Below are 8,511 nucleotides of genomic sequence, written 5' to 3'. Positions count from 1 at the left end.
ATACAAAAATGAAATGCACAGGAGTTTGTTAAAGTATCTTTATCATGAAACTGAGTGAATTATAGCAATACTTGCAGAAAAATACTCTACCAAGAATGGCACATAAATATCACATTTAAAATCCAAATATTGATCCTGCATCTGTCTTTAAGAATATAACACTTTTTTCTTTTTCTCAGTAATGGCCTTAAAATGTAAGGCTACATGAAAATTATTTGTATATAGGTAATAAATAGTATTAGGTGGTGAACAACATTAGGTTCCAACGCAGAAGTAAGAGATTGCTATTTCTGTAGCCTAAAGAACCTCTCTGTGTAAAAATGAGCACAATTTTCATGTTTTTCTTCAACAACGTGTTCAGTATAGATGCAAACTGAGCTTTAAAGAGGATTTATACTGATGTTTGTAGCTGTTTTTGCAGGTGGAGAATTTGCACAGAAATAAAAAGTCCATTAGCATCTGTAAGTACAATTGCCCAAGAGAGAGAAAGGGCAGAGACAGGACAATGCTATTCAAAATTATGACAATCACTGTAGAACTTGTTCTCTCTTCATGTTCCATGACAACCATCAGTCTGTATGAAAGTGAATCTGTTCTTTATTACAATTCTTTTTCTCCAGTTAGTGTCCAAGTTGGCTGGCTGAGATAAACTGGTGGGTTCTGGCACTCACATTTTGCCTTTGGAAACTGAAGAGAAAATAAAAGGAGATTAATTTTAAAAATATGTAAAATTGTTTTAACATTACAGGGCAAAAATGAGAACAGAAGAAGTCACATTTCAGCCCTGCTAGTTTCAACAGTGTCTCCCTAATTTGAAGTTGCAGTGGTTCTATAAACTTGAGTCACGTTTGATTTTTTGCTTGACCTTTTGTACAAAGAAGCCGGTGTGAGGGAATAGTCAGTTCCCCATGTACATGTTATACTAATGAACACAGTCTTGGGAAGGGAAGGGTGGGGGTTTGCTATGAACGCCGAGAAGTTATTCTCCATTCCTCTGCCTCCCATTCAAAGGGTGTTCAGGGTTTTTCAGAAAGTGTTTAGCTGATACGATCTATCCTATTGTGATTTTCAATTTACAGTGCAAGTGATTGACTGATGTTGCTTGTTAATGTAGTGAATATGTTTCTGCATAGGTTTCTTCTGTGTGGTTTAAACTGTGTTGAAATCACATCGATTTGCGGTGTTAACTGTTATGCAGCATAAATAGGGCCTGCATGGAAATTTGAATTGGGAACTAAATGAACAGATGCAGAGATAATTCCAGTTGTCACTATTAATATTTCTTTTTTTTTTAATGCATCCTTCTCCAATTTTAAATATTAGTTTAAATACTATTTAAATACTATCCATACTACATATGAATAAAACAGGAAACCATTTTTACTCAGATTTTTCTCACCCAGGTACTACAGAGCCCAACAAACTGATGTACCCACAGAGCACAACCACTGGTGCCCACATTCTGACTTGCACAGAAGGCACTTCGTGTCTACCCTGCAAGAAACACCTGTCATTTGCCCAAAGAGCCTGCATGCTACTGATGCTACAGATAAAGACATTATCAGTTTACAAACAGCTTCTCCTTCAGCACTTTGTGACTTTCTAGCTCATTGTTTAAGGGCCCTTAGTGCAGCTTCCCTGTGGGGCCACATCAGCTAAGAGGGCACAAAGCTGGGATGGAAATCTTTTGCCAGACACCAACAAATAGCCAAGATTTGGTAGAAGAATTATATGTGGGTTTACACATTATATTTTGTTTATATAGGCAGAAAAAGAGTTTGGCATTAATGTCACCAAATGTGTGCGGACACATTTACCTGTGAACAGACCTGAATGCTCAGCTAAATATTCCTTTGTCCCTAGATGAGGTAAGGATATGGAAGCAAAGCAAGTGGCTGGAACATGATGTTAGGCTGAAGGTCTTCAGGAAAGACCATTTCTCCTGTTCTTATCATCTCATTTATCTGTTTTTATCATGGAGATAGGACAAAACAATGTATGTTTCACAGACACCACTAACCTATCCAGAGTAGCTGCACTTGCTGCATATTTTTTCTTAGCACACTGATTTTACGGATCCACATCCTAAAATATGTAGGGAATAGCTCCCTCCCCTGCAAAAGATGAGGTATTGCTGCAAGCCATAGAGGACCAATCCTGTTCTTTAAATGTCAAAGGGGTAATCAGCCTGTTTAATTGGATTGCAGTGGTAAATTGCACTTGCTGATGCATTTATACAGTATTTACTATGTTTAGAGCATGTAATTTGTGAATCATATTCAGACATCTAGGTTGTAAATTCATTTGCAAATATAATTAGACTCTTTAAGAAACACAATAGAAACAGCTCATTGAGGAAATATTTCCCAAGAAATAAACAAACAAACTTCTTATACCCTCCTATGGTTGGAGGTCTTATACAGTCTTTCAATAAAAAGAAGATAAAAGAAGCATCTGTTTCATAATCATCACTTAGACAGCATAATAGTGTCAGAATGCAAATACTACAGGAATTGCAGATGCTGGGTCAGTTCTCAAATACTTTGAGGACAGTGTAAGATTAACATATACAGAGAGCAATCTTTTCATTAAAAAAATACCCCAAAGCCCTTAAAACCCCACTTTCCTGCAGGATCAGGGCTTTAGTGTTCATTTCCATGAATTGTAATACGTCACGTGTTTACAAGAAAACACATGAAGTAGTTTAACAGATTATGAATGCTCTGTGAGAGGTCTGTCCTAAGAAGTAAATTAGTGGGTTTACAAAAGATGAAAAGTGGTTTCGATAATATTTTCTGCTTACATTTTCTTAACTGGTATTTAGGAATATCCAAACTGATTGAGACTCCTGGGTACAACAGCAATATAAATGATAAATATAATGTGAACATTGCTTAAAGTTACCCTCTTCCTCTAGTCCTAAGATTAGAAGTATGAAATTACAAGAAACATTAGAATGGATTTTTTTTAAAAAAAAATATCTATAGAAATGAACTTTTATGTTGTTATCCAGCAAATTTATAAAGGTATTTTAGTGCTCAGCCAAAGATGCTGAGGCAGATTCAAACCAGTAAGTGAGAGGAAATATTTCCAGAGGTCTGCCAGTCAGAATACGGCATTCTAGTTCTATCTGTCCCTTAGACCACAAAATATTTCTACATCTTTTTGAGGTCCATCTGATCTTGGACTCCTGCTGATGTTAACAGACAGAGTATTAAGAATCCATTTCTCCTCCTGCATACATTAATTACACCACAAGTAGCCCACAGCTAAATTGAAGTCCTCAGCAGGTGGTCTGTGGTGGCCAAGAAAGAATTTATAAGGTAATCGCCAACCATTTACCTAAAACTGTTCTAGTTCAGTTGTATTCTTCATCCAAGCTTAATCTCTCATATCAGAAGTCTTCCTGGAATTACAAAAGTAAATGAGAAGACTATAATCTTGAGCATACTCTATTAATATCTAGGGAAGTTTTGGCGTCAGCTTCAAATAACACCTGAGTGAAATCCTAAACAGCCAGAAGCCTGTTATAAATGAGCAGGTCCAGCTGTGTGGCATGAAAGCCTGCTCATCCCAGAATCAAAATGGTCCCCTTCTAGGGCAGAGTGAGCAGGAATGAGACACTTGGATTTTAAAACTGAACAAAGAAGTTTATATGTTGACCTTAGTTAGAAACTAATACATTACAATATATTGTCATCTTATGTATTTCGCAGGCCTAGAGTCACAGAACAAGCTATTAGTCTTGCTCTATAGCATCTACTGAAGAGTCCATTGTTTTTTCTCCCACTAATGTGTTTCTTTTGGTTCTGAGAGTATGATTTTCTTTACCTTGAGAAATTCTCACTCTTTCAACTGATAAAACATACACAGTTATGGAGAAGTTGTCAGAAGAAAATTGACTATTGGAAGAAAAATAAGTGATAAAATAACAGGCCCACTAAACCTCTCTCTCATTCCAGCCTCAGTAGGATGGGGAGGGAGAAAATAATACAGATAAAAACCTTGTGGATCAAGATAAAAGCAATTTACTAAAGTGAAAGTGAAGGTAGCACATGTGCAAGCAAAGGAAAGATCAAAAGAAAAATAAAAAGATTTTATTCTCTATTTCCCATCACCAGGCAATGTCCAGCCTCTTCCTGGGAAGCAAGGTTTCAGCACTCATAGTGGTTGCTCTGGAAGGCAAACACTGAAGTAATAAATACTCTCCCTTTCTCCTCCCCTCTTTCAGCTTTTATATCTGAGCAGATGTCATATGGTAAGAAATATCCCTTTGGTCAGTTTGGGTCAGCAGTTCTGATTATGTCCCCTCTCAAGATTTTGCCCACCTCCAGCCTACTGTTGGATCAGAGGAGTGTTGGAGAGAGAACACTGATGTTGTGCCAGCACTGCTCAGCAGTAGCCAGAACACTGGGGTGTTATCAACACCTTTCTAGCTCCCAATACAAAGCACAGCACTATGTGGGATGCTGGAGGGGAAATTACCTCTGTCTCAGCCAGACCCAATACACAGGTTACATGTACATTCTCATTTCATGAGAACTGGCTACTAGGCAGGGTACAGGATACAAAGCACTTAAGGTCTCCACCTGCCACTGCTGACATCTAACATTTGCTTTGCTTCCCAAAGAAGTACAGTCATTACCAAGTTATTCCTGGAATATGAGTAGTAAACCTGGCAAAATGAGTAACATGGGGTTCTCAATGTACTTTCCTTTGTATCCTTTTCCTTTTTTCATTCATGAAATATTTTAAAACCTGCAGTTACTTTTTGGTGTTGTTGGTACTGTTTTGTTGGATTGCACATCATACTCTGGAGTCTAATTTGTCAGTCACAATAAAGGGCATAACCTAACTGAGATTGATAATGCTGCTACAATTTCTTTGAAATGACACACTGGCCCACAGCTGAGGACAGTGCGCAAATATATAAATACACACATCGCTTCCAGTGCTGATCTTTCAAAGCTATCCCTTTAGCAAAGACAAAATAGTGAGGATAGTTATTGATATAAGAAGCCAAACACATGTTATAATACAAAGCAAGGCTTTTAAAATGAGATCGAATAGATGGATGGCCATTTAGTTTATTGACTGTAGAATAAATACATTATAGTGCTGTAAAAAAAAAAAAGACAGTAAAATCTCATTAATAATATTATCTTATTTTGCATTATAAAACCCAGTGGTAAACTATAATGCTGCACCTGACAAGGTGCAGCTGAGGTCACTTTCTTCAGCTTGCAGAAGGCTGAGGGGTGCCTCCTTGCAGTCTGCAACTTCCTCAAGGGCGGCAGTGGAGAGGGAGCTGCTGATCTCCCTCTGGGAACCAGCAATAGGACATGAGGAAATGGAATGAGGAAGTTTAGACTGGATATTAGGAAAGTGTCTCTCATCTGACAAAAGCTGAGGAAGAGTACAAGAAACAGCGCTGATGAATAATGTCCTTTGAAGTGGCTTAGTGTTTTAGGCATATGCTGTGCCAGAGAGTTCATATTTCTAATTAGTCAGGAATAGCCTTGAAGTAGGAACTGCTAAGCAATTAATTGTAGGTGTAGATCCCATCAGGAATTAAGCACAGGAAAGCTTTTGGTGAAATCCTGCTCACACGCCTATTGACTTCAGCAGCATCAGCAGCGCATTGACTGCATCATTTACCAGTTCACCAGCCATTTTGTCCTCGATCTGTTTGTTTTTCCCATCCTTAATGCATCCAGTGTCACTATCACCTCCCATTTCGTGCTAGAAAGGCTGTATGACCAGCAGCTTTTTCAATTCATAAGAGCAAAATATTGAGAGATTCAACTGATGGCCTAAAATCATGGCTAAATTGATTTCGTGTCTCCTGCAGTGAGGTGGTATGGTTGCAGTAGGGTAACACAAACTTTGTCAGCAAGGCAGTCTTCATTGCTTCTGGCCTTTGGACCTGAAAAAAATTAAAACAAAAGCAATAGGATGAACTTAACAATGATGTTACCTCTCATGCATTGCCTAAGAAATAATTCCCTGTGGCACTGCATAGAGTAAGGACCCAGTGCTGGGTATAAAAGGACAGGTGGGTTTGTGTCATGACTGCATTCAACTAAAAGGTGTTGTCTTCTAGTTGCTTTGTTGATGGTAGCATCCAGAAAATCTCTAAATGTTGAAAGGAAAAGTGAAATGTGTTATGGATTTTTCACAGCCTTTACAATAGGAAGAGTTATGTGCAACATTAAGCTTAAATTGATTTTCAGTGTTTGAGCAGTGGCCTGGGCAGTGGATTTAATTAGTGTCTGTAGTTTTTTTAAATAGCAGAATTGAATGTCTGGGTTGCAATATTTCCCATCTTGGTTTAGAATTATGTTTTGTTAAGAAAACTCTTCTTGTGGTTCTGTGACATGAACTTACTGGAGAAATTTAAAATAAAACAAAACTGGCTTTTGTTATTTTAGCTGGGATTGTTTTTCCTGAGTGCTCAGCTTAGAAACAAGCAATGAAAACAGAAGTTGAGCTACAGAAAAATCAGGCTGTCGTAATGCACATCTCATGGGAACCATAAATCTATGGAGGGCTTAAATTTGTCATGATCCTTTGCTAATACATTTGATGTTTTGGGGTCTTTTCCACCAGCTTTGTGCAAAGTAGGCAGAAAACTGGCCTGAGTAATACCTGTGGATCATCAGAAAATGCAAATCCATTATAGTCTAAATCATAACTCCTTTCTCCATCCACTGAAATGAAGGTATTTTGGGACAGAAAAAGTGCTAAGACAGGTTGTGGGAGGGCTGTGGGTCTCTACTTTTCTGTTCACCCAAGAAAACAGTCCCAAAGGAGCTGGCACATGTTAAATAGACCAGTTGAATCAGAGAAGAAAGACATCTGCCTCACCCTGTGTTGCAATCCCTAGCTACTAATTACATTTAGAAAAAAAATTGTGTGGTTATTTACATGTTCATTTCCTTTCAGAGTGAGAAAACACGATACCTTTGTAACTAAATATGTTTGACAGACTTCTCACCTAATTTTTCAGCTTCGGAATACTCCCAGTTCCCATCGAGGTCATGTGCAGCACAGGAGTGATAGCACCTTGCAAATATGTATAGGAAAGACTATTCAGGGGTTGCAATTTCAACAGAAGCAGCGACAGAGCTTTAGCAAAGGGATAACACCAGGGATATCACACATTTTCCTTATATAGTGGTTACATTCTGACTGAGTCATATTTAGGGTGTGGGGTTTTTTTTCTTTCCACAAACCATTATGGAATTATAATAGTAGAAAAGTGTGATTTTAGTCCCTATGCTTTGAGTGATGTTCCTCTAATTTGCAATCTCTTAATTAAGGTCTGACATGGCTCAGCTATTCTTTACTCTTATAGTGGCTGGCCATCTGGGCTTCGCTAATAAATAAGGACTTTAATGGTTGAACTACTTAATAGAGCTTCAGTGAGAGAAGAGGAAAATTAAGGAAATTCTTTCATTATGAAAATATGCTGTGCCATCTAATTGTTCAAAAGCAGATGTCACTCAAATTCAATTAAGCTGTTTAATGACCTGCATGCTTATTACTATCTTGATGGAAGGTTTGACATAGTTAAAGTAAATACAAATGGCTGGTAAGATTTTATTTTCTCATGTTTCTGCTTTTTGCTAATTTACCCTTCAATCTGTGTTTTCTTCTTATGATATATTATAAATTGCACTGTCTGATCTGAAATCAGAGTTTATGAAAATTGTTAACAAACATATTTTTCTTATTTTCACTTACAAATGTGCAGTTTTTGTCTCACAAAGAATGTGTCAAATTATTCAAATGTGAGGCAGTCATGAATGTTGTTGGTTAGATAGACAGCAAAGCTCCCCAAGCAAGATCTTTGCTAGTGACAGATTGGGAGAGATATTAAGGCTGCTTTTTCTCTGTAAACAATGTTTTAGAATATGCCAAGTTTTACAGCATGTTAATGAAATCTATATATAAGTTCCTCCCGGTCCATTAAGAAAAAGACATGCAATATTCATTGATTATTAAAATGTTACTCAGCACTTCAGATTTTATAATGCATTTCCCTCTTCCTTGTTTCCCTCCTCCTCCTCATGACATTTTTAATTAGCTAGTTATTGCTTATTACTTATTACTTACAAAATCAAGAACAGACTATCTTTGTTACAAACTTAAATCCATGTTGCAGACTTCATGGCCACACATGCATTATGAGCTGGCTCACACAGGCAAGTATTAGGAAGTAGGTATGTTTATTTCCCTATCCATGTACTAATAGCATTATTGGAAAAAAGTTACCTACACCATTTCTGTCACTTATTCTCACTCCTTCTTAGTTCTGATAACCCAGTTTTTCATGTGACTCTTTCCACAGCTGCATTTGTGGAATAAGGTAGACTAAGTGGTCACTTTCTAATATTTCTTTTTAAGGAAATTTTGTTTTGGGCCAGGACACTTAAAATTTGTTTGGAGAGCTGCTGTGCATCCAGAGGAGATGATAAACTTTTGGAGAGGGGATGTAGAACACAGCAG

The 8,511-nt window shown here is 37.5% G+C and overlaps 1 long non-coding RNA gene across 1 annotated transcript; it reads right to left on the bottom strand.

The window, feature by feature from the left end:
- Window positions 1–659: 659 nt before the first annotated feature.
- On the bottom strand, window positions 660–7,492 carry LOC116786973. Its single transcript, XR_004357124.1, has 3 exons — window positions 6,998–7,492; window positions 5,886–5,926; window positions 660–687 (listed from the first exon to the last, which is right to left on the bottom strand). It is a non-coding gene; the product is annotated as an uncharacterized LOC116786973 (long non-coding RNA).
- Window positions 7,493–8,511: the final 1,019 nt, after the last annotated feature.

The sequence above is a fragment of the Chiroxiphia lanceolata genome, chromosome 5 (genome assembly GCF_009829145.1).
Source record: "Chiroxiphia lanceolata isolate bChiLan1 chromosome 5, bChiLan1.pri, whole genome shotgun sequence".
Lineage (NCBI taxonomy): Eukaryota > Metazoa > Chordata > Aves > Passeriformes > Pipridae > Chiroxiphia > Chiroxiphia lanceolata.
Note: the sequence above shows the minus strand (reverse complement) of the source record. Positions and strands in the feature narration are given on the sequence as shown.